Source organism: Labrus bergylta, chromosome 7, assembly GCF_963930695.1.
Source record: "Labrus bergylta chromosome 7, fLabBer1.1, whole genome shotgun sequence".
Lineage (NCBI taxonomy): Eukaryota > Metazoa > Chordata > Actinopteri > Labriformes > Labridae > Labrus > Labrus bergylta.
Window position 1 is genome coordinate 7,290,190 of NC_089201.1, and position 27,360 is coordinate 7,317,549.

The window sequence follows — 27,360 nt, forward strand, 5'->3', positions numbered from 1 at the left end:
TCTTGAGAAATAAATATACACAGCAGGAGTAGAGAACTGCTTGTGACATGAGCCCATGCACCAAAACCTCTGTATAAAAGATGATCTCAGCTTTTCATGTTTTATCCCATGTTTACACACATAACCTGAAATGGCTGGTAATGCTTGCATTGCTTTTTTAATCCAACCCTGCAGAAGATATTTAACCCAACTTTTCATTTAAACTTTGTTACATGTCAACCTTCAGATGAAAGTGTGTGTTTGCTTTGGTTTCATTTTCCCACGTCATAACTGTTATCACTACAGTTTCAGACCCTAGTCTATGACCCTTAGAAAAACTCCAAACACTGTGGAACAACTCCAGACTGTGCACCGTTAAACAAGACTGGTAATCCTCACAAGCTCCTTGCTGACCTACAGAGCTCTATAAGACTCAAAGCTACATCCCTTGTAATGACATTGTCACTGCGTATGTGTTGCTGTATTGCTCTGGCTTTCGATTTTCTCTGCATTCTGCCAACCTCAAACGTTTCCAGGTGAGTTCTTGAATGCCTGTTGTGGCAAAAACCACAGCAGTGAGGAAACAACTCCAATTTTAGGGGGATACATTTTGGGTAGTTTCCATGTTTAATTAAGTTCTCATTACAAAATGTTTTTCATTATTGTGGACCTGGTCTCACTACTCGCAGGCAGCAGGCTGGATTTCTTCATAACACTGCACACTCTACATTAGAATTAAGCTTATGACCTTACCTTTTTAATTGTGTGTTAATTTCCTCCACTTAAAAAACCCAGTCGCAGTTTAAAATTGTCTTTATCACTCAGAGAAACTAATAGTTACTGGATGGAACTCCAGTTCTATGAGTACGTGCCGCCATTTAGAAGGAAAAAATCAGATTATTTCTTGTATCCTAATTAATTTTCATCCATAAGATGTAAAGAGATAATATGTCTTATTGAATTTTGACTTAGCGTCTGTCCAGACAGTTCATAAATCTTTATTTAAAGATAAAATAATGAGCAAGAGAGAGATGCATGGTTTGAATACGAATCTTTTTGAAAATCAAGTTGTTATATTCTTTGAAGTGAAGGTATGTACTTTTTTGAGTTTAAGGTTTGCTGAAAAAGACTAAATCAATCCCACCGTGCAACGGCACAATCATTTATTTCAGTTTCATCTTTCCAAGACAGAGAGAGTTTAAGAGAGTCTAAAAATAGAATGACCCGTGAGACCGCCTCATCCTAACACCCCCCCCCCCCCCCCCCCTCCCCGCAGGATATCGTCTTTGTTGTAGATATTTGTTGTACATGTCTGTCATTTGACGTGTTTCAAACAACTTTTGAGAGAACAACTGAAAAAAAAAAGTGAGATGAAGACAAATGGCAGGTTAATGTTCGCTGCATGTGTTGCTGTTTGAGCTCACAGTGTGCATACTCGGGGTTATGTTTGCACTAATGAGAGTGTGTTTGTTGGAGGAGGCGTTTCCACATTGATTTATGCTGCTGAGGACTTAGTGCTGCAGGATAAAGGATCACTAACCGGCTCAGAAATAAAGGATGGTCAAATGTATAGGTGGAGGATATATATGAGAAGTTTGAGAATAGCGTAAATACTATAACAACTGTACATTTACATTGCTTTGGAACCTAGAATTCTTGTCTGTGTGGAAAAGCTTTGTAAAAAAAAAAGAAAGAGATAGATAGGTTAACAGTAGGAATTAAAAACCACTGCATGCAAGAATGCATCACAATATTATTTGCAAACAGTGAATTCCTTCAGAAAGGCATCCGGAAACTGTAACCTGAATCTAAAGATTTAATGTGAAGAAAAAAGCCTTTTCTTATAGTTTACACAATGAGCAGATGCTTGGTTTTGAAAAAAAGCCACAAGATTAATCATCTGGTGTAAAGTGTAGGTTACTGCTGTCTGTAGCTATGTTTACATGGACACAAATAATGGGAATAAAAGCCTGATCAGAATAAAAATACTTCATGTAAACACGAAATCAGAAGATTCTGATCTGATCGGGCTCATTGGGAAAGAATTAGAATTCCAAACAAGAGCGGCGGTTTATGCCGATCGTTGTTCAGCTCAATATCCATGTACACGTTTGATATGATCGTGTCTTCCAGGTTGGGGTGAAACTATTCTCACTGCGCATGTCTGCCTTTCTCTTAAGAATACATGTCTAAAAGTGCTCCTGTAGACCGACACTCTCCCTGTTAATCGACTGCAGGACAATTATGTACTTGCAAGAGAAGAAGAAAAAAGTAAGGTAAAAGAAAATACAGACATCCAAAGTCACAAACAAGAAAGAGGAACATAATTAAAGCTTTGTCGCACAGCGAGGTTGGAGAGTGGAGGAGCAACATCTGGAGACGCAGCGACAGTGGTGTTTGTTTAAATCACAGGCGGAGTCAACTCTGGCGTGCTTACCAAAACTAGACTGCAAATAATAAAAGAGAGATAAAAACAGCAGGATTTGAGTTGTGCTTGAAATGGATCTCACTCCAGGGAAAAACTTCTTTGTAATATGCCCATTAACAGAAACGCGTACCTGAAGTATCGTAGAACATGAATCAATTTCTCACAAGTTAAAGAACATTTATTATGTATGTTAACAGGAAGGAACAGCTTCTTTTGGTGCTGTTTCGGGGAGATCAGACCTTCAGGGCAGCTCTGTGCAGGTCAGAATGGTTTTGTCTGACTAAATGCTTAATACAAGTACAGTACACGCATGTCATATTCAGATTTATTTAATTGATTGAAGAAATGTAATAACAAATGTTTCATGTTCAGTTGTCTTATCCAGGGAAAGTTACTGATATTCTAAACCCTGTTCTTCTCTTTTCTCAAAAATGTTTGGTAAACATCAGCAGCAAAGTAATGTATGGTTTATATTGTGCAACTAACATATTTTTGTCTCCATTACATCTTAGACTTTGCTAAAGAGGAGCAGGATGTTAAAAACACAATACAAAGAAACACCCACTCTTCTAAAGATAGTTATGGTGCTACGTGAGGACAAAAACTTTAAATTAACTTGTCCATCATCACTGTCAGGTCATAGAAAAGTCATAAAAACATATAAACACCTCAGAGACATGATGAACTTGTGACACTGCACACAAATGTTGTATAGAGTCAGTCTGCAGCAGAACAACACAACATTGGCATCAACACAAGTCCTGCTCCAGATGGCCAGATCTTCCCCTGCCCTTGCCACGTCTTTTGGCTTGTTTCCCTCTTGGAAGCCTGCAGTGGCTCCAGTAGAGGTGAAGCAACACTCAGCCCGTCTCTCCATATTCCCTCAGCTGCTAAGTGCAACTGACTGAAAGGATGTAGACACAAGAGATAAAAAATGACCATGTTTAGACTGTGGTATGTTGAAGGAAAGCCCAACCGTCCATTTGGTTTGTTCACACTGCCAGAAGGCAAAGAGAGATGTGCAGTGGGTATATGAGCTCTTGCATGACAGCCAAGACAAACCAGTGAAGCAGCAATTGAGAAAGGCCCAAGACTAACGGAAAACAGCATTAAGGAATCTGGCACATACTCTCTGCCTAAGTAGTTGCCAAATATAAAATAGCTACCACCACATGGATGAGTCAAGTTCAAGCATTTTGTAATGAAGTTGATGAAGTGATTTTTTTTTTGTCCTTTAAAGATGGGAGTCTTTTTTTTTAAAGATGAAGGACAGTGCACAGTAACACTTAAACTGAATTTGCCATTCTTCTTTTTCACTACGTTTTTGCCTTTAATTGTAGAGGATATAGAGTGGCAAATCTCAATGAAAGATCGGGGAATGACATTTGGCAATGTGCAAAGGGGTCGAGCAGAACCCAGGTCGCTCGCTTTGGGTTGTGGCTCTCAACTGGTATAGCATTCAGGAGGCATCCACCAACTCTTTCATGACAAATTGTGATCCAGATTTTGTAACATTGTCAACCACTCAAATGAAATGAATGAAATAAAATGGTGCAACTTGGACCTGAGAGAGAACAAAACATTACAGTATGCCTACATCACAAAACTCAACAGTCGTCAAAAGTACAAGTGAACACATTTGTTTGGCAGTGATTTGTTTTTAAATACCGTTTCAGTTTTAATGGCTTCATGCTTGAATGATGGCAGGACTTCGCTGCACACAACACACATTCTGCCACAAATTTGGCCATGCAGGCATGATCCTACAAGAAAATGGCTCTGTGATCCACTTTTGGGTCCCAGTTGAGAACCAAGGCCCTCGAGGACGATAGTCTCTGTACATGTTGCTTGCAATATAACCATACGGATATCCGGCTGCCTGATTTTTAACTGCCCAGTGTATGTTGATGAAACTTTGATTCCTAATAAAACTAAGGCTTTTACCGACTGATATTTGATTGATGCTTCATTTGAAGATTTCCTCAGAGGAGAAACTGTAGGACTAAGAAGTGAGAATGACTTAAAATGCCAAATTTTTCACTTGTGGCATTTATGAATCAATTAAAATAACGTATTACAAGATTTAATATGTTCGATTTATTTGTATTTGGGTAGTCAGTGCAATACCTCAAATTGAGTGTAAATACTTTATTTTATGCAGCAAGCAATGTCAGTGCAGGAAGCTGAATATTTTTAGCTAATGCTGTCGACTCCTGTAACACAGACAGTGTCAACATAGTACCTGAGTGTGGAATGCTTCTCACGTCTGCCCTAAATTCAGTGCTGCAAAAGGGATTGGATGGGACATTGAGGAACAACTGAGAAAAATAAAATAATAATACTTTTTCTTACAAATGCACAGCATGCTAAAGGTGGACTATTATATTCTTGCAGCTTATTTTTGGGTTACTTTTCACAGTCAGAGAGTCATTAAGCTATTCAGTATGGACTGACTTTTTTTGTATTCAGTGTAGGCAACAAACTGGACAAGGCGGTGAAATATGGGGAAAGATAACACAGGAGCTAATGTGCTGTATTACTTATATGATAGACCATTTCACCCTAAATGTACCTGACAAGATAAGACCTATAGGCCATCTTTTTGCACTAGATATGCACTTTTATCTCATGTGTGAATGTACAGGATGCTCAGGATAAAAGAGGCATCTCATCCTTTTGCAGCTTTCACATTCAGCTGATTGACACTCTCTGACAACACAGTCTGAAAATGAATTGCTTTGAACTTTAACAGGTACCCAATGATGCTTTAATGATGTATGTCTGATGTTTCATGTGGATCATGGACAGCCCTGTACTAGTCCTGTATGTGATTGTGTTTTTTCACATTTAGGGGCAAATAAAATCCCTCTGATAAATAAAGGTTTCACTCCATTATTGTAACTATTAAGATAAGCATAATCTTTATCTGTATTGTGATGTGCTACACATATTTCTCTCAAGCTGTGTTTTTGTATAAGAATATATCAAAACCATTGCATATAAAAACACATGTTTTTAGTACGATAGAGGCAGCATCTTGGTCAGAACTGTTCTTAGCTCCAAAACTCTGATCTTGATTGAAACAGTGATGTGTGACTGCAGTGCAGCCTTCACTACAGTATAACATCAATGCCACAATGGACCAATTGATCCATCTTCTAATTATTACCTTAAGATGTTCTGTGTGTGGCATCATACCAGTATCCAATCAAATCCAATTAACACTGGTGGCCCCCTCAAGAAAAGTGCATTGTAGAGGGATTACACAGCTATCTGTGCCGCTCTGATTAATGGCCGCAGTAATTAATGCTGAAGGGGTCTGTCCGAGTGCCTCAGTGTGGGGGAGCATACAGCAGTGAGCCAGCTGCAGGGAACACAGCCTGCACTCACACACGCATGCACACAAGAGCGAACAAATCAAACACCTGGGTCCTCTCATGTCTGCATATGTCATACACAATGAAAGGCTTTTTTTTGGGGGGGTGGGGGGGTTAAGGTTATGTGCCTCCGATGCTAATCGAGATTGGCAGGGAAATTAATTTATGACATGTAGAATTCATACTCACAATACTATCCTCTTTTGTTAATATTAGACGTTGAAGATACACAAATATTCACACATGAAAAAAAGGGAATAGAATAATAACACACAATTTTAAAGGGCTTATTGGACAACCAGATGGTTGCCAGATTAGGTTCAGATATTGACCAAGTCTGGAAATCGGGCAAGTAGATAGAGAGACGCAAGCGCAATTCCTGAGCACTGCAGAAGTGCCCTTGAGAATGGCAACAAATCCTAAACTGCTCAGGCCACCAGTCCCTGTGCAGCCCCCTCACTCTGAAATCTCTCCATTTCAATAGGGCTTATGTGAAAGAGTTAAAGTGATGAAAATAAATGTGTTGGAAAACCTCCTCCATTTGGATCTTCAGCATGCTGTTTGACTTTCTGTTTCATACTAAAAATGTGTGTACCATCAAATAGAGCAGCAGTTTGTGTCACACTTTTTTTAAATCCAAGGAATTTTGAGTACTAAGGTTGCATTTAAAAATACTTTTACCTTGGTGGTGTTTTATAAATTTCTTAGAATAAAAAATGTGATCTCAATTACAAAAGAGCATAAGACATGTACCATTACACTCCTTTATAAATTAGCTACTACTGCTATCAATAAATTATGCTGTTAAATGCAAATATTTCAAATCTCAGAGTTACAACTCAGGAGACAGGAGAATCTGCAACTAACACTCCACTAGAGATTTGTCAAGCAGATAAACTGTAATGTATAATTGAAGTGTAACAGTCCAAATAATTCATAAAGCAATCTACTTGCAAAATCCTCTTCCGGGGATAACAATCATCAGCATCTTCAGTCTTGAATAATCACAGGTGGTTGAAGGCCTTCAACCTAATCTCCAGGATGCGACATGCAAATTCTGAAGGCTCTTCCTCTGCTTCACTCAGCGTGCATCTATCAGTCTTTTTCAACATCAAAAGTTCTTTATCGTGCAATGTTATCTCATATTTCAAAGGCTGTGCCTGATATGGCATGACTCCAGCCCGATAAGAGCACAAACACCTGCTTGCTCTGCAGGCATGCAGCTTGGAGAGCCCTTTTATATTGGCTCAGAATTGCTTTACCAAAATATAAGGTTTAATCTCTCTGTTTTTCCACTTGCCTTTCCAAATCCTGTCTGTGCCTTCGATTTTATACTGACTTGTTGTAATTTCCCACACATTGCAGCTCAAAGCACAAATGAAAAGCTTTGCCAACACTTGGGTAAAATTGCTTTGAGTTCCTGTACATTTATCATGCATCCTTTTGTCCTTTAGCTTTTCAATTTCGTATACATTTTTTTTGGAGTCTGTGAATAAATGTTTTTGAGTATGCTTGTAGACATTTGACTTCTGAAACGATACCAACTACTATCACTGCACTCTATTTTTCTCTGTTGGTTAACCATCAGGACGGAGAAATTCACAATTCATGAGGTGCAAATACTCAACTCTGAGTATTCTCCGAAGGCCATTTGAAGGGGAGGTGAAATGACTCTCATGAATGATGAATACAAAACTGTTCCCAAAATAAAATGTTAATCAATGCTGTAGACTTCTGTCGAAAAAGTTAGACATGCAGTGCTTTGATAGTTCTTTTTTAAGCCCATACTTTCCAAAAGGAATGCACATACTGGCTATAATTAAATTTAAAAAAAGTATATTGAGAAATACTATAAGAGCAGCACATGGCAGCGAATGTTAAAGCAACACATGAAAAAAGCAAATGGATAGGGGCTGTATCAGGCATGACTAATCAAATCACAGTTAGCCTTTCCCATAAATATTAATTTCATCAATACTCCAGTAATGCTTGATACTCCATAGCACAACAGCTTAATTAAGATGACTTTCAGGTTCTTTGACAAGGCTGTCAGATGAAAAAAAGAGCGGTTTTGCCTAACAGCATTTTAGAACTAGAGAGTGATGCAGCAAGCGAATGCAAAATTTGAAAGGAAAAACTTACAATTCCAGACTTTAGATGTCTTGTTTGTCAGTGATAGTCCAAATGGATTTGCATCTCATTCGTCCACTTCAAAGGCCTGTTAAAACAGAGAGCATAAAAAAGTCTCCAATCACGAAAGAACACTTAAAAATAAAACATTATTTTTTTTCTGCAAATTACCTTTTACTTATCCTATGATTTAGGAATCAGGCTTTAGAAGAAAACAAAGGGAATGGCTGTTATTCAATAATGAAATGACAACTTTATATACAAAGAAGTGTAATATGTTATACTGTAAATCAGGGTCATTTTGTTCTAATTTTTTAAACACAGCAACAACTTCCTAAAGCCAAATCATTTATGTACGATAGCAGTCTGATGGACATTAAGGCCCCTATGGCCGCATTAGGCCTTGATCCAATCCGAGCAATGATAGTTTTGTTGCTGGTCTGGCTGACAATTGGCAGTAATAAGGATGTTTAAAGACATGCAATAGAGACTATTGACGTCTCAGGCCTTTGAGACAAGCCAATAGATTTTTTTTTTCACTCGATTACTAGCTGCTGTTGCCAATCTGCCATTATTATTAAAGCTGTCTGAAGGCACAATGGAATACAAATGAAGCGAACTCTGCAGCAATTTTCATCACCAAGCAACCAGATTTGTGCAAGGATTTTCAGAGTAACTTGAACTTTCTCAAATGTCAACTACCACTGCATTAAGACCATCATGCATGTGCATGCAGAGCATCAAAGGAGCACTAACATTTTCCCAAGAACATCTCCACCCACGTATACAGTACTGCGTTCTTGCGCACAAAGACACACAAATATCATAGGAGGAATGTTTTCTAGCTGGTGCTTGCATGCATTTATTGACGAGATAGCACAAGGCAGAGTGAATCTGTTTAGTTTGACACATGTTTTATTATTCCTCCATTATGCAACCATTCCTAAATGTCATGTAAATGCTTCAATGAATTTCAATTTACTATAAAGCCACCAAGCTCCAATTTGTACCTTGAGTTGATAAAGTGAAATTGAGGGATGATGAAAAAGTGGCACAGTAGAGAGGACTGCATGGGAAACTTCCCTGGGAGTAGTATTATCCAAGCATGAAAACAGAATGTCACTAACGGTAAGGGAAAAAATGTCATTTGTCAGCTGTATCAAGACTCTAAGTTTAATTAATGTAGAAACAGCACTACTGTGATTAGCCTTGCTGAACAACTCGGAGATAGGAAGTGTCATAGTCTGTGTTGATTCAACATTCAAATCTAACATTTTATGATGATGACACACAATATTCATTCATTCTGTTGAATAATTGGCCACATTTTAATCAACTTATTTACCTCTACTTTACAAAGATTTGTAAAAGGTTTGACATTTATCCAATCAGGATGGATGGGACAAAGAAATTATTCTTCTGAAGTCCAGTTTTCACAAGGCAACCAAGACTAATTACACTGGACATTTTAGCCAGACCGAGATAGCCTATTGATTTAATCAAGTTGAGCTTATACAGTACAAAAGTATACATATGTACGAGTATACGTTATCTTAAAACTTTTAAGCAAGGATGAAAGAAAAAGAAGAGAAGTTGTCATGCGATCCAAAAGACAAAGGTCAGCCAAAGCGTATAGGAGAGCCATTAGTTTATTATTTGGTTATCTTGTATTTTCTTCAGATTCTAGCACTGGTTTGGATTTTGGAATCGAAAGTGATCAGATCTACATCTGAAGACTGAGTATTATTATGCAGTAGTGTTCAAGTAGCTATTGGTTGTATGCAGTGGTGTAGTGCAGGGTATGTGCAGGTATACAGAGTATACCCACTTATTATTCAGTCGCCATAGGGTATACCCACTTCTAAATCTCCTCTGATTCACACCAATGTTTTATTGACATGGTATGGTGTAATTATTTCCTGTCTTTAATCAGCTCATACACACTAAAAACATATTCAAAAGTAGTCTAATATTTCACTGTTTATAACAAAAAAACATACTGTATATCTAATGACAATACATCTATAATTAATGTCTTCCAAACTGATAACAGCATGATGTGGACTAACTATCTGCTCTAAGACATCGCCTCTCATCTCCAATCCATTCTTGCTTCTTAAGTTGCTATTTGGACCATAAACCATTGATACAGAAAATCAACTCTTGGCTTGAAGTCCTTGTTTATCATTGCCTGCTGCTGACATATATCTTGGACAAGTTAACCGGTGTTTTTTATGATTGGTTTTCCAAAAATTCATCAACCACAGCTTTGCAGAATTTACATTTTTGACATTTGATTTTGTGCTTTATTATTTATTCTGTTCCGAAGTTGACCGGTCCTATAGTTATTGATACACTTCCAGTCGGGACAAAGGAGGATACAAAGTGACTGATCAAAAGCATGATGTGGCCTTTCCTAGATTAACAAAAGGTCCAGAGCATTGTTTCCAAGTTTCTTGGCAATTGAACATTAATAGGGATTGCAAATTAATTAGACATTAGGGGAAGAATAATTTACAGTATAAATAATCGAAATGTGTCCATTAGTTGATTGCCATTACTTATGACGCCATGCCATTTTGAATGTCTACTTGTATGGACTGATCAAGTAATGCTGAGTTATGCATTTGTATTTACTCCATGTTGACTGATCACCAGAAAAAGCAAACAAGCTGAAGGACTGATTGGTAAATTGTGTAAGCTATGTTCTTCATATCCCCCCAGGGTGGAATAATGAAGGCAAATAAATGCTGAGACAAAATGCGTTGACTTGAATTGTTTCAAAAGTGGTTCTTGTTAATTTGGTTGTGTCAGCAGGAGTATTGTACAACATGCCCTTGCCTTTGGGAGAGGAATAAGAAAGAGCCCAGAATCTACATCTGAATATGCAATACTTCGCCCAGCACAACAATCCTTCAAATTAACAATCAATTTGAAGGATGAAGCTGAGCAGTAAGCAACACTCATTGTAGGTCGGAGATTTTTGATGAACAACATTCAAATGACTGCTTCCATCTCTGCATCTTTGATATATTTGGTCCTGTTGTACTTGAACATCAGATTTAAATCTTCTCTAGGTTGAGACAAGGTCAGAGGTATTAAACAGTGCATTTAGCTGTCTTTCATTAAGGCCATAAAGGAAGTGCCAGCTGGCCCCTGTCTGCTACCTGGCTCTTCATTTTACTGTCATTTCATCCCAGACTCCAAATGAGCACAATGAGCTGAATTTTAGTAACAGCAATTACTGAGGAACAATTAGTGCAATTAGAGGATGAAATATTTGGCAGAAGCAAATGCAAGTGGATAATGATGTGAAACTCAATTGCAGAAATATTGTAGACACACAACAGAAGGACAGACGAAAGACTGCCTTGCATTGTAGTGGTTGATACCAAAAAAAACATAAAAACAGGCATCAGAGATACACTCTTTTCAAAAGATTTTTCTTCTTCCCAATGAATTGCAGTAGATAAATAGATCAGCCATTGCTAAGTTCCTTAAGTTTTTATTCAGCCAATATACAGAAAAGACACTGAATAACTGAATAAGCCTTATCATTCCATGTTTTACAGATTTATATATTTTTTTGTACAGTTGTGTGTTATCTGTAAAGGTCTGCATATTCTTTAACCTCTCAGTAATTGGAGCATGTACTGAGTAAAAAGTAATTAATCAACTGTGTGATTTACTGTTAGAGCTTGGTTACCATAACAAGACTTTCACTGATTTTCACATCATTATTAAGTCTGTTGCCCCTCAGGTATAGCGGAGCAAAATCACCTCCATAATTGAACTACGCTGCTTAAAACGCCTTTAGTACTCGTGTAGGGTATTTGAGGTGAATGAAGTATCTTTCCAAAAAAGTAAATGTGAAAATGTTTATTTTGTTATGAAGCCCTGTTGCTTTGTCTCTTAATCATTGTGATGTTGTTAAAGAAGTGTGGTTGTGAAGTATGAAGGAGTTTAGTTTGCCGACGTGTTTTACATTGGACCAACTAAATATGTCTTGCAAGGTAGTTTTGCAAAGCCATAAGGCTTAAAGATGTCCAAGAAAGATTCATTTTGGGTTTATTGTAGACGGAAGTTATACAAGCAAGTATAAAAGTTCTATAAAATTTAAGAACCTGTGAAGGCTGTAGACATTGAAGGGCAGTGATTTATGTTGAAATGAAAGCCATGGGCTTTAACCAACAGACTTTCCAATCAACCAGTTTTTCAACCATGTGTTTCTTGATGTATATTCTCAACGATCCATGCCCCTTTTTGTAGGATACTGTAACTAGGGACTTTTTGTATTTTATTCTTTTACAAATGTTAGACCTTGTTAGCAAACAATAACAAAACTTTCTCAAAATGAAGTTAAAATTGTCAACATTAATGTTCATCAATGCTATAAAAAAAAGTTGACCAAAGCTGTGAATGTTTTCTAACTCTGAGTGCTGCCACAGGGAGCACTTGTACACCACTTCCTCATTCAGGCCCTGATATGTCTTCAACTTCTCCCAATCCTTCTTGTTGATGTTTCTGAGCCACATGGGACTGGAACTTCCATCAGCCATGCTTTCCGCCCCTCCTCCATCACCACAGTGTCTGCTTGGTTGGCCCCAGAACTTGTTTATCTGTCTGGATCAGACAGTCCCAAAGGATCGTACCTCTGCTGATCTCAACAAGCAATGGCTGACTTGTGCCCTGATGGCTATTTTTACATCAGTGTTACTATAGATGAGTTATAATCTCATACATATTGCCAGAGAATCACATACAAACTGTGCTCTTCCAGGAGTTGTCATATTAAAGAGATTGAAAAAGGGCTTGCTCATTGACCTCAGTTTATAATGTGTAAGCATTTTATTAAATTATTTTGCTCACAAAGCTGCACATAATGAAAGGTTGATTGCAACTTACCTGTATCCCCTTTCACAAATGTACTCCTAACTATTTTCTTACATTGTCTGTCCAGTGAGGTCTTGGAATTGAGTTTTACACATGTACTAAATACCAGGCTGTATGTGGTGGATGCACTCTCACAACTCAAAATACTCAGTTTGGTTCAGGTAATTAAGGGTTTCCTCAGTTGGGTGGTGCAGGAGGAGGACTAGTACTCTGTAATGGTTGCTCTCTCTAAGTAAATATCACACACAAATACATAAGGATGTTTCTGCAATACAAACACAGCAGTAAAACACGGAGCATATCCGCATATTACGAGAGCAGTAAAGAAAATAAAACAGTGAAACTCTGCTTAATGTGAACAATGTCATCGCCCAGCAGACTCACTTGTGGTGAATTGCATTCACATATGAGCTTACCCTGACTTCTCGCAGACCTACTACTAGGGGAAGGCAGGAAAAGGAAACCCTAAAGTCCAACAGATTTGGACATGCACCCTCCCTTCTAGAAAATTTTAACGAGTGTACTGAATGTGTGAAAGGGTTTATGAGGAGACATTATGGAAAGAGAAAATAAGAGATTGATGATGATGTGTCTAGTGTATTTTTAGAGGAATCATACACATGAACATCCATCATTGATTCTCACTCTGGGAGCGCCGGCTGTGTATACAGTGGGAGACATCGTGTTGGAGAGAATGGAGACAGGAGCGAAGGGGGTTCTTTTCTGTCAGAGGTAGCATGTGCTATTCCAAAAATGAATTCCATCCAGTATGCATGCGTAAATCTCGTCAGCCCCCATCTCTCTCTCTCTTGGCGGGAAAAGCCGTTCAGAAAGACAGCTGAGATAAATCAGCGTGTGGGGCCCGACGGAGCCTGTGTGGGCTGGGACAGAGATGAAGCCACTGCAAGCGGCCTCTGGCTTTAATGATGTGCAGTGAGCCAACGGAGGCGTGTAAATCTGCAGCTGGCATCTTATTCTCTGCAGCATCAATTCCTCCCCAACCTCTGAGATATCTCTGTCAAAGTCACCTCTGGGCACCTGTGTCAGCTTCAAGTGTAACAATCTCAACAGTAGGTAGCGCAAACATGGACACAGATTCTGCTGATGGACAGAGATGTTGGCCAAAGTCGTGGCCTCACAAAACTTCATGAAAATGATATTTTATTGTTGCGACAAAGGTACATTTCTCAAAATTACAATCCTGCGTAAAAGAGAGCACTTAAAGGGACTAGGTTCTGATAAGAAAAGTAACCTCAGGAGCCGTTAATCTAGTTGCATCTAGAAACAGCATGGGTGTGATAAATCACTTAATCATAACCGAAGCAACACGAAAACACATACAAACAGCAGAATGCCAGTGGCATACATCAAATATTTCTGTAAAAATCCTCTCCCCTCGAATAAAAAGGGGAGGCGAACACTCACTTATTTTAATTAAAACAAGTGATGGAAATAATGATGAGAATGTCACGGTAATGTAATCAGGTTTGACGTCTCTAAAGCCTAAAATCACGACATGTCATTCATTAGGTTAAGAGGTCACATCCTTCTAATAAGAGCCATGTTTTCGTGATTGTTTATTGGAACTTTTGCAAAATTTGCAACCCCATGATCAATTAGGTTACACAATGCCAATATCCCATTGCTGTAATCAACTATAAGAGATTTGTCTATAGATTGGAGAGTAATTAAAGCCTGGAGGTCATTGATTTGTAAGCACTAGAACACAGTGCAGGATTGTTATGGTAAGCATATGGACCAGGTATTAAGCTCTGCAAGCAATGGCATTAGCAACTTTGAAATCACCAATAGTAATATTCACACCACTTTAAAATCAATCAATCATTCTATCCATCTATGTGCATCTATATCATTTATTACTGCTTTATAACTGCTTTTCTTCTACCCAGGGTCCTTGAAGGACAGAAGACTACTTACGCATGAGGTGGTCTATTGCAGGCAGCAGGCCCTGCATGTTGACTGACACATTTACTCTCAACTCACATCTATCTATTCATAGTCTCGATTTCACCTGACCTGCATGTGTTGGGACAGCAGAGGTAGAGCCACATGGGGAGAGCAAGCATACTTCCAACCAGCTTACAAACACAGATATTAGTAAGCCTGCTTTCTCTTTTCACTTTGACACTTCATTGAGTTGCCTCCAATGCTAGCTGTCAGAGTTAAAGAGGACATATTGTACCTCTCTTCCACCTCTTCAAACAGTCCCCTGTGGTATAAATGAAACATCTGTGCTGTGCTTTGGTCAAAATGAATGAATCAAGCACCAGGGGAGGTTTGTGACCCTGTATAAACCAGCTCGCTCAGAACGCTCCGTTTTGGTGTGTGTGTCTCTTTAAATGCAATGGCCCCCCCCTGAGTTTTCCCGGCAGACATCACTCCTCTGTAGCAAGAATAAAACTGGCGAACCTGCGCAAAAGTTCTGCTCTAGGCTGGAGGTGGAGTCCATGGGGGGAGATACCAGGGAAGGGGAGTTTTTTTTTTTTTTTTTTACCAGAATCCCACTGTGACATCAAAAGGAGAGCAAATTTGAAACGGAGCATTTTTCTCTGTGTTGTAAGACTTATGCAGACCACAAACAAATGAATGACTGGAAACACTGGAAAAAGTGGTTTTCATATAATATGTCCCCTTTAAAGGAGACATAACAGTTTCAAAAAAGTCTTGCAAAATGCATTACAGTTGAAATGGGAGAAGAACTTCAAGAACTTTCTGATACATAAAGTCATTCACTGCTTGGAACTGTAAGGTTGTTTTTTTTGAGAAATAACAGTTTATTAAAGAACAAATTCTCTTTCACACTAGCTCTGTTCCAGTACGAAAGAGTGATATTAAACTCTCTCCTTTAAGGTATCTGAGCCCAGACTCAAGTTCAACCCATTTGTCAATTTTACAAGAGTAGACATTTTGCCATTATGTACGATCATTGTCTCTCCAACATTGACAACAAAACTGAGAGGTCGAAAAACATCAAACTCAGCATTCACATTAATGAAATAACTCAAACACTAGAACAGAAGAAATCACCAAAAAGTTTTCTGTTTCTTCGAAATAAAGTTCTAATGTTTTCATTCTTGATCAATCACACAACCATGCCTGTTAAGTTACCGTACTGTTTGTCATTGAGCCTTTTGCCAAGGCAGAACAAAAGTTGGAAAGGTTAAAACAAGAATGTTGAGAGAATTAATTCCCACATTCATCTCAGAGATGAAAATATAACAGCTATCCTTTACTTGTATTCTGAAATCTATTTATTTGAGGCCAATTGGTCCTCTGGAAGAAATGAACACTACACAGCTGAAGGAAACAAAAAGAAAACAGTTTATTTGATAAAGTTTTTGAGCTTCTTTTAAAAGACAGGCTCTGCTTCTCACTACCTCTTCTCCCAAGGGTGCTCACCAAAATGAGCTCAACTCTCGATAGACTTCACCTCCAGATTGGGGTTAACGCTGCATTCGGCTTTAATGTACAAGCTTTATATTGTCATTGAATTGGCCTCAACAACACTGTGGAGGAATAGGCTGTGTTTATTTGTTTTCGTCAATATCCCTGTCAATTAAGCATGGCCTGCATTGTTTTTCTTCTTTCTTTCAAACAAGGAAAGAGCTCTAACTTGTTTCAAGGACTGAGTGGATTCTCAGAATCATCAATCTAGCAAGTATCGGTTTTCATTATGTGTCACTTAGTTTGACTTCCTGACTTTTACAACAATCGGCTCAATAATTTTATTATTTGTGAGGTTTGACTCTGCTTGTATGAATGGTTTTCCAAATAAAATGCTTGAATGAATGTGTGTGTTTCCCTTTTTTCTCCAACATATATATATATATACAAAATATATTTAATGCGAACCTTGTTCGCATTAAATATATTTTGATTTCTATACAACTTTGTGGGCTTATGAGTTGACCCTGGTCAGGCACAGAACATGCTTCAGTAATTACTATAAGTTAGTTTTATGCATCTTTCTTTCATTGGAGTTTATCGGCTAAGTTGTTTAATACTTATTAGGTTGAATTGTTGCAGCAAGACAACAGCTTTCATACTCTTACACTGCATGGGTTTCAATTTGCTGTTTGGTTTTCTCCCACAGTCCATAGCATGAAGGTGTGACAGTGGATGTGTTAGTTTACTTGTTAATCCTGAGATAGGGAACAAGCCAAGTGTGTTTCTATTCCTTTCATTCAGTGCATGCTGGAATTAACTGTGATCCCAGACATGACTCTAAGGAAAGAATGTGCAGACAATGAATGCAAGAAAATCAAAAATAGTATTGAATCCTTTGTTTTCTCTCTTTTTGTATGTTTACGCTCTTGGAAAGAAACTCATACACCAAGAAAACACTGGCAAAAGAGGGATCCTTTCATTTTTTCTATGATGGACATATATCAGCCTATAAATCTGTTCAATTGTAGTCTCAAAGCCTCTTATATTGTCGTACTGTATATGCAGCAAAAAGCAGATTTCAAGGAGAAACAATGAGAGAGGGCTACATGAACCGATTCCTGCACCCTAATACCTCTTTAGATTTCACTTATTGAGCCCCCGTAGTGTTGTTAGGTGCACAATGAAGTGCCCAATTAGAGCGCTATGCTCTGTAGCTGCCCACATCTTTCTCCCTCTAACCAGAATTAAGACAAACCTTAAAAAGACGTTTTCTTCCTTCTCTAAAAGTACCATCACAAAGGACAAGGGGAAAAAAACAGCAGAAAGGGAGAATTGAAGGAACAAATTGCTGGTGACACTAATGGGAATAATTAGAACAGATGGAAGAAAAGGAGAAAATGAAGTAATTGACAGACAGACAATTGGCAAGGGAGAATAAAGATTAATAACTGGGTATTATGAATGCAAACATTTCCTTTGTCACTTCTTTCTTGCTCTCAAAATGAGGATGTTTGTTGAGAACAAATTTGTCAGAGCATGAGTAGTTATAAAGACAATGAAATTCTGACTGAAATATCAGAAACCATTCATATCTACATTGTAATAGTCTTTGAACTGCTGAATGCATCTTTCATTTCTCAACTGACGTTCAAACACATTACCTGCAAGAGTGGTTGACAATTTGCAAAAAAAATGTGTGCACAATGATTCTTGTACTTCAAAAAAACAGGTCCAAGCAAAGACAACCAGGGGCAAAACAGTTCTATTTCTCTTTTCATTAGGAAAAGAATAACACTGACACAAAACACTCACTATCTCTTAATGTCAGACGTGAAACAGAAATGGATGCCATGAGTATTGTAAAGGACTCTAGCTGGCCTCTAAGGATAGGGTGATTGGCTGCACACGGACCGATCCGAGTATGGGCGGAACAAAAGTGCTTTAATCTGTTTTCACACATGGACCGCAAAGCAGAAGCACACCTCAGGGTGGAGGAAGGCTGCGGCTGCTAGTATGGGACACAGCTTTTAGTTAGTAACTTGTAAAAAAGTCAAAACATAAACTGTGCAGATTAGAAGTTCATTGAGCCCTGTCGGTTTGGACAGTTGCATATAATCAGGATGGAGTTCTTTTTCAGGACTTACTCTTAAGTTTCGTTTTCATTTTCAGCGATGATCCCGCTCCAACAGCGCAGCAGCGTAAAAGGGGAGGGGGAGACGCGTCTGTGTGGGAGCAACCTGCAGCATGATAGAATGAACACCCTCCCTCCCCATTCCCACAATAAGGGACAAAGAGACGTTGACAAGACGAGAGTAGTGGGCCATCGTTGTTCAGAGGACATCGGGTACGTCGCAGGAAACACGTCCAACTTATTAAAGCACTTAAAAAGGCACCACGCGAACGTAAACATCACTGCAACTAGGAAAAACAGACAGCCTTTTGCTAGTAATTCTGAACGGGCCAAAGCCATAACAAATGCCATTGAAGTTCTTATATCGACTGAGGGAAATATTAATAGTTCTGCAATTAAACTATACTGTCCCAGATGTGATTAGGGTTTATTATGTGCTCAAAGGGCATTCAAAAAACTGTTGTCTTCATAAACTAAAAGGTGTAACTGTAATTCAAAATAAATATTTTTACATATAGCAGTGGTTCTCAAACTTTTTAGACTGCGTACCACCTCCGAAAATATTTGGCTCTCCAAGTACCACCATTATGGTAGACGTTAAAATACACTGTAGGCCTATTTCTACACACATTTCACGCAGGAGGCAAATGTATTCATGAAAATATTATTTATTATTGACTGTTGGCAGCCACACTGTATGACTACTAAGGGCTAGCGCTAGAACTGGCACTTAAACTAACACAACTCTGACATTTGCCCAAATCAAAAAAAAAGTGCAGCACAATAAAAATGAAAACTTTATACCAACAACATGTTTGAGAATATTTAGTCTCCAGTGTTTCCCACTAATAGACGATACCTGGGTCCAAGTATATTTCCGACCTGTTCTCATTTCATTTTTCATTTATTCATAAAATTTCTGCGTGCCTGAGAGAGCGAGAGAGTGCAGGGGCGCGCTCCGCAGGCTCGGTGCAAACAGAACTGCTGTATTATAAGTCTCTGCATTCAACATAGCAAAACTGCCTTTTTTTAAAAAAAATCCCTCTCGACTCCTGCGACACTCCTGAGTGTTAAGACGGCAAAAGAGAGCAGAATCACATCAGCTTCAGAGCAAGAGAGAGAGAGAGAGAGAGAGAGAGAGAGAGAGAGAGAGAGAGAGAGAGAGGGTGAGCAACTGTCCGTACATGCATCAAAAAGTTATGCTTCTCCTGGCTCTGTTATGTACAGCTGCTTGCTGTTGATTCAGGACTGAACTATAACGGAATATCGAGTGGAACTTTTCAAAAACGCGAGGTGTACTCCTGTTGTTGTTTATGTCTGTGCACGAGCATAAATTGAGCAGATTTAAGTTGTTTGTTGCAAAAACCAGATTAATTTAGAGGGGAAAACACATTTGATATAAATACAACTCAATAGATACAAGGCAGATAAGATAAGAGTATGACAAAAAAAAAATGTTGTTTTATGCTGAACAGGTTTTTTTTTTATATTGTGACGATTTCTTTGCGTACCACCACAGGGAGCCCACGTACCACCGGTGGTAGTTTGAGAACCACTGACATATAGGCTATATTAATTACTTAATTTCATTCTAAAATGCTTTATTTCATCCATAACTTTTATTTATTGGTTGAAGGATGCAGCATAAGTTTAAGTGATGTTTCTTTTTTTTTTACAATGTTTAATTTAAAATGTTATCAAAAACTAACCTGAGCAGATGTAGAAGTCTGAACTGTCGAGGCTGCACTTAGCTAAATGTGTAAAACGGAAATTGTAAATGTTCCTAATAAAGAAAAAAAAAAGTCTTGCATCAAGTCCCTTTACTGTACCGAAAATGTACCGAACCGAAGCTTCAAAACTGAAAACCGTACCGAACCGAAATTTTTGTGTACCGTTACACCCCTAACCTTAGCCAATGAATGTTTGTTGACCTGAAAGAGTCGCTAATCTTGTTGCAAACTTACTTTCAACTCACATCCAGCTTCTGCTGCTGAATAACTTATTCTGTCAACCAACAATGACTATTTAATTTGTTGCTTTTATTTTAATTGTGTGGGTGCATAACATTCAAGTCCACCTCCATATTTGTCATAAGTGTTCAATTAGCGTTTCTCGGATCCCAAATACTTGGAATTGCCACTAAGATGTTAAGAAATGTACTGCAGTTTTGACAGAGACATATGGTGCTCAATGTTGCCATTAAATTATTTTTAAAAAATGGTTGTGGCTAGAATGTTCCTTTTTTTCACGAGTACAGATTTGCACATCCTCTGGAGGGCATTAAACATTATAGGTGCCAACAAACTGAAAAATACTCACCCAAACACTTGATTTATCTCAAATTAAAGATTGATGTCACTCAGGCTACCAGTTGTTTGCATTGAGAATAGATTTTCAGTAATAGCTTGTCTCAATAATATATAAAGCAAAATCTTCCTATTGGGTATGTGATGTTAACAGACTTTCTTGTCATGTCTTTTCAAACCCTATATTAAAACCAAAAAGTTCCTCATAAAGGACCGGGGAATAGTCATATGATGTATATCGCACGATCCTATGGAGTTACTTCTAACTGTGTTTGCTAAAGTCAATTAACTTGCATAGTTTGAAGTTTGTAGTCAGATTTCTGCTATTATGTTTCCGAATTGTAACAGCCTATTGTAGCCTAGTGGTCAGCCTCTTGGATCCTTTGATCAGCAGCTTCTTTTAGATCCTCGCTCCCAATGTAAAACCAGAGGTGACCGTGCTTTAACAGTAAAATCTCCCGAATGCTGGAAAAGCTTCCCCTTGTCCATTAGATTGGCTGCATCTGTGGATTCTTTTAACCTACTCTTAAAAACTCACTCCTCTAGGCTAGCCTTGTTATAACTCGTCCTGTTTGCCTATTGTTGTTATTTCTTATCGTGCTTGTGGTTAGTGCTGTTGCCTCTCAGCAAGAAGATTACTGGTTTGAAAACATGCTTGTTAAGTTAATTAGCGACTCTAAATTGGATGTAGGGATGTGAGCGTTGTTGGTTGTCTGTATCTATATGTTGGCCCTGTGAGTGACTGGCGAACTGTCCGCCTCTTGCCCAATGACAGCTGGGATTGGCTCCAGCCCTCTGCGACCCCCCATGGAAAAAGTGGTAAAGTTAATGGATGGACAAAGACATGCAACATACTGAAAACTGTTCAAATATATGTTTTAGTTTGCATTTTATCTGATAAGCAGCAGGTTCATTTTAATTACTTATTATTATTGTAATTATTACTCAGTAATGGCTTTGCAATATTTCTCAGATTATTTTATTTCTCTGAGCTTCTACTTTTGGTTTCTTTCTGTAAGAGACTGAATGCAGGCTCATAAAAGGATTAACTAGTGCACTTGTGCACACTTGCTGTGAAACCAGACTGTATTAGCCTGTTGTTTGCTCCCCTAACTGTGATCAGCGCTGGAGGATTGCTAACATAGGTGTCCTGAAAAACATAACAGACCCCTGTGGTGACCAATAATCAATCGGGCAGTTGTTTATCACTAATACTTACTAATTCCCTTTCATCAGAGATACAGGGTTCGCAAAGCTCTTCCTCGATAAATCCTCAATGACACTCACAGCCAGGGGTGAAAACATCATATCTGGTGGAGGTTTTAGTCCTATTTTCAGAAAACTGACTAGAGCTCAGCAGCTCATAAAAAACACCATGTGTGATGCAGTTTCTTCTCAAGGACAAACCGCAGTACACTTTGTGCTCTAAGCTTTTTTTGTGCTTTATGATGTATCTCAAACAGAGAATGCTCTGCTCTGCCTTCTGTTCTTTGTTTTACAATGTTTCCCAGACAAACATGCATAAACAAGCAGGTGAGAAGCCTCGTACCCGCATGTGGAGGAGAGGCATATCTAATCCTGCTGTTTTTAGCTATGTGCGCTTATCACAATTCACAGCGCTAAGCTGGGAAAACAAAGCAGCAGTCGTATGTAGATGCAAATGAAAGTCACTGCATTGCATGGCTTTCACTACTGTGCGGAGCCTCGCTGAGGTATTGAGTGCAGTGTGCTCCTGGTTAATCTCTTGAGGTCCCGTGCTAATGCAGTGCAATGAGACGGACGCTCTTAAAAATGCAACCTGATCTGCAGAGGACAAGTTCAGCAGATGATTCAGGTAGTTAGACTCGGTTCTGGTGATGAGTCACTTCATTTCCAGCTGTCTGCAAAGGTTTGACTCCTCTGTAATAAAAGGCACGTATGTACTTATTCAAATCTGAACCAAATTCTAGTATTGGATTTGAGTAAACGTTAATCCAAAAAGAAAATACAGCTAAGTTGTTTGTTTGTGGAATCATTGGAAATGGGATCTCCTTTTGCCAATTCAATTGATTGCTCCAAAGAAAGATCAGTATTTTAATTAAAATCTTGAATGATTTCCCACTTTTCAAAAAAAACAAAAATGTAAAGCATCCCACTAGGCATTAATTCTTCTGAATGTGCAGTGAATCTGTGGGCAGACAGAAACATATTTTGGGTAAATACAGCCACCTTATCTAATCCTGCATGAATTGTAAGTTGCCAAACAAAGTTGTAGCTGCGCTGATTTATGCAGAGGTGAGTTTGGCTCTGTCAAAATGTTGTTCTGCTTTCTGCAATATTGAGCAAAAACAGAGGTGGGAGAAAGAAGAGTGATTTTAAAGGAAGCCAATGTAAAAAACAAAAAAGAAAGAAAAAGGAATGAATAATTCAGGTTGTTAAAGTGTTATGAAACACTTGTGCACAGTGGTGTGCGTAGTTTTAACAACAGTTTGGCCACAGAGATTGTACATAATTACAATAATGTTAATTATAGAGTATAGCTATCACAAGAGGTTTCACATCCTGGCCGGGAGAAAAGGAAGGACAAGAGGAGTGAGCCGGTGATAACATGCTTTGGCATTCACAGGCAGTGAGCACTGGCTCGGCGGTTGATATGTTGCACCTGTGTCGGTCTCCATTAGGGTAATCACACGAGAGCTAAGTCGACAGTCCAGAATGAGGACGGGGGGGAGAGGAAAGCAGAAATCTGACATTAATAATGACAATATCAGCAGTTCTCTATGAGGCAGAGGATGTGACTAAAGCGTCAAGCAAAGTGGATTTTGCGAACATATCCAGAAAGCAGGTGTGTGATTTGTGTTGTCTCTCCTGACTCAGACACTGCTTGAGTCATTGTTCGTGACCTTTTTGTCACAACTTATTAAGAAAAACACGTCTCCAAAAAGGATGAAAACTTTTGTTTTCCTTTTCATTCAGCTGTAAGAAGATAGTTTAAAAGCTTTTAAGAACCACAGTTTGACAACTAGATACACTGTGAATATCTTAAGCATTTTCTCAATGGATTGATTTTGAATTCATACATTCAGGCGTAAGGCTTGCTACCCAACACAACAGTCATTGAAGTGGAACTCTGTTAATAAAGGTAAATCACTCATCAAAGGGAATTAAAGGTTATTCAATCCATTACAAGGGATTAGGAGGCACCAGAGGGGAGTTTACATACTACAGACCTGAATTTTCAAGGACAATCTGGTACTTTGTCTCAGGCCAGAAGGAACATGTGCCTTCTCTGCATATACATTTATGGGGTTACTACAAAAATTATAGCTATTTACAAATACATTTTAAAGATACCAAATACAACCTCAGGGTCACATATTAGGCAAACTACACTTTACCATGTTCTTCTACCACAACTAGATAGGGCACTTCCAGAGAGGGGGCTTGGTCAGAAACAGCTCATTTGCATTTACAGCTACAGACAGAGAAATAGCCTGTTCTGAGCAGGGCTGAAATAGAGGGGTTTATAAACTGTATATAAAAAGGATCAGAGAGGATCTTTTAACAAGAAACTTCTCAAACATGGTTTGAGGAGCTCTGAGACGTATTAACACTTGTTGAAAAGGAGGATGACAGGTGACCTTTAACAGTTTTTCCATGTCTCTTCAGTGGTTGTCTTAAAAAAAAAAGAATCTGACATTAGTGTTGACTTCTGCTTGGTTCAGTTCAATGTTAAGTTATTTTTACCCTCTTAATACCATGATATTGAAGACAGTGGCAAAGTTTCCCTTTAATGACTATGTGTTGAGTTTTTGGATTAATTAAAAGTACACACAAATAGGGTAAACTACCAACATTTTAAAACAAGTACATCTTTGTATATAGCAGGTACCTGCAAAATCCTTTCCTTAACTACTAGTCATATATCTTCTGGGATTGCTGTATGTATCGCTGAATCTGGGTTAGAACTCTTCCCCATTAATAAAACTTTGTTTTTTTTATCTTGTATGAGCATGTTTCTATAAAAGCTCTTTAATAAACCACTGGGAACAACAGAGATATTGCTTGGGGTTGTGTGCCTCCGCCAACTAGTCAAGTTGCAGCTTAAATCAGTGATTCACCACAGAACCACAGTGGGACTGTTGCCAATACGGGGCTGTGGATGAATTTGAATGTTGAAAATATTTTAAAAAATATTTTTTTTAAAACCACAGCAGGCCTTCATACAACAGTAGAGGTTAACCACATTCATTTACTGGAGGCACATTATATCAGGGGTTTGTGTGTTTTTCTCTGCAGCGTATCTGGTGGGTTGTGGCACCTTCTTCCACCACAGAAGAAAAGGGCATTAAAAAAAAAGATTTTTCAAGATGCAAGATGTTCTTTTTGGATAGATATAGTGAGGAAAAAAAATACTATATGAACTCAAATTCCCCAAAGGCCGAGATATCTTGTTTTGAAACACAACATTTTATCAGTTAACACACACACACACACACACACACACACACACACACACACACACACACACAAACAAACAAATACAAACTGGATGGGAACACGTTCTTTCAAGTTGTATTCTTTTTTTTCACTAAACATGGCACATATCTCAAGAGCTAATCAAGCTATATCAGCCTGCAGTGAATAACATGCACTATTTATTTTTCTTAATTGGCAAGAGAGCACTTGAAGCACTAATTTGTACATATCAAATAGAAAGAGTAATGGCTCACAGTCAGAAATACATCCAAATGAAGACGCTGGTCTCTCCATATCTCCCAATTTCTATTTCCAAATGTATTTTTCACTCAAGTGCGGCCCCCTCCCCCGCTACTTTTGCACGAACTAAAAAAACACGGGTTGGTAGAAAAGTTGAGGTGGTAAGAATGAGCTGGCACCATGCGTCAAGCAGCAGGTGTTTCTCGTTGGGTTGAACAGAAAAGCTTGAGTCACGACGTCATTGTGTAGCAGCTATACATAGTTTGTGTCACAGTCAAAGCCTCAGAGAGGGAGGCAGCACATTCAGGGTTGGACTATTGAGCCAAGTCTTTATTTTATTTAGTTAGACAATAAGAACATGCTGTTGAATAATTACAACTAACTACAATATTCATCATGTGGTATACACAGCATAAACAAGAGTACAACTGTTTCTTTGTTCTTTTAATTGTATTGATGATCTCGTCTGCAAGCTTCATCAGAAACTCTGTTAAATCAACTTCCCATCAGAAACTCTGAAACTAACTTCCCTATTTATTGTTGAAAAAGTGTAATTGAGGCAGTCTTTCTGTCCGTTTAAAATGATGTTGATATAATCAGACATGTTGCTTCTCTCCTTCAAGTCCCTGGACTCGGTTTAGCACTGTGCTCTTAGATTTGTTACCGGAGACCCCCTAACGCCCATCATTGTATTCTGTAGAACACAGTTGGTTGGTCTTCTCTGGCACATACGCATGATAAGCATCTGTTTCTTTTTATCTTCAAATCTCCTATTGGACGTACACCTTATATAACATGGACTGGTCCACTCGACTTTACCGGACTTGCTCTACCAACTGTCTAATGCTTCAAGTCCCACAGGTTCACTCTGAATTAGCAGAATAGACTTTTAGCTTTTGTGTCTCTTTTTTGCTAATATGGACTGGAATGGCCATCTAAGTCTGATGTGTTTAAGCTGGCTGATTTTGTCTCAAAAGCTTTGAAAAGAAGACAAGATATTTGGTTTTTCTCTTTTTGTTTCGTGACAAAGAATAGACCGGCTGTGCACTCAGATCCTGGAACGTTTTTACCCATGGTAATGGGTATCATGTAAGACCATGTAAGGTAAGGTTCATGTAAGACCATCCAGGCTGGGCATATAAATGTATGTATGACACGATAATAAAATAAAAACTATGTACTTTTACACATTTTTATGTTCAATAACGTCATGTAAATACTGTAATATTATCCTCCTCATCAATCTATGCACACTGCTCATGTCAATGCTGTAAAAACTCTACCTCAAGTAAATGAATCATCTGTAACATAATTACATATTTATCATCATGTTCATCTCAGCATTTTTGCACTACTCACCACTGTACTATTATCTTATTTAGCCTTGTATATATTAGTCTTTTTTGCTTATATTATGTTTATATATATGTTTATATTTATGTTGTACTTTGTGTACATTGAGAGCTCAGAGACTGAAGACAAATTCCTTGTGTGTGTAAGCAAACAGCTGATTCTAATTCTGAAGTAATCAACTAATTCATTTATTTTACATTTTATATAGCTTATATATCTACTTTTATAGAAGTGTTTTGGATATGAAGAGATTCTGGGGCATATGCTAAGTGCATTTCTGCAAACATGAGCTGATTGTAATATTACCACCATACACACTCATTTTCAGATAGCCTACAGATAATGCAGTAGTGTCTGCACTGCATACCTCTCATCTGCTGCTCTCTCTCTTCATCCATCTCCTGCTGTTTTTTCTCTATCTATTGTTTTTCATCTGTCTGTCAGTCTGCCTGTCTCAATAGATTGCATAAAAGCATCCCGAGTATGATCACAAAGTAATGGCAGGCTAATTAAACAATAGCAAACTAGGATCAAAAGTGACTGAATTTGGGTTTTTTATTCCACAAGGACTCATGTTCCACCTTTAAAGAGGTGCCTCAAAAATATTGTTAAGCGTCTTTATCCTCCCCACCATTAAGACTTATCCTGCAGCACAGA

The 27,360-nt window shown here is 38.3% G+C and overlaps 1 protein-coding gene across 3 annotated transcripts in view; it reads right to left on the reverse strand.

Moving 5' to 3' along the window:
• lrrc4ca (leucine rich repeat containing 4C, genome duplicate a) overlaps window positions 1-27,360 on the reverse strand; it is a 157,715-nt gene that overhangs the window by 91,663 nt on the left and 38,692 nt on the right. For 2 of the 3 annotated variants that reach the window (XM_065956881.1, XM_065956880.1), the window contains one exon: window positions 7,927-8,002. The gene's annotated coding sequence lies outside the window, so the exon portion shown is untranslated. Of the gene's footprint in view, window positions 1-7,926; window positions 8,003-8,085; window positions 8,117-27,360 lie in introns of all 3 variants that reach the window. The other variant, XM_065956882.1, reaches the window with a different exon arrangement.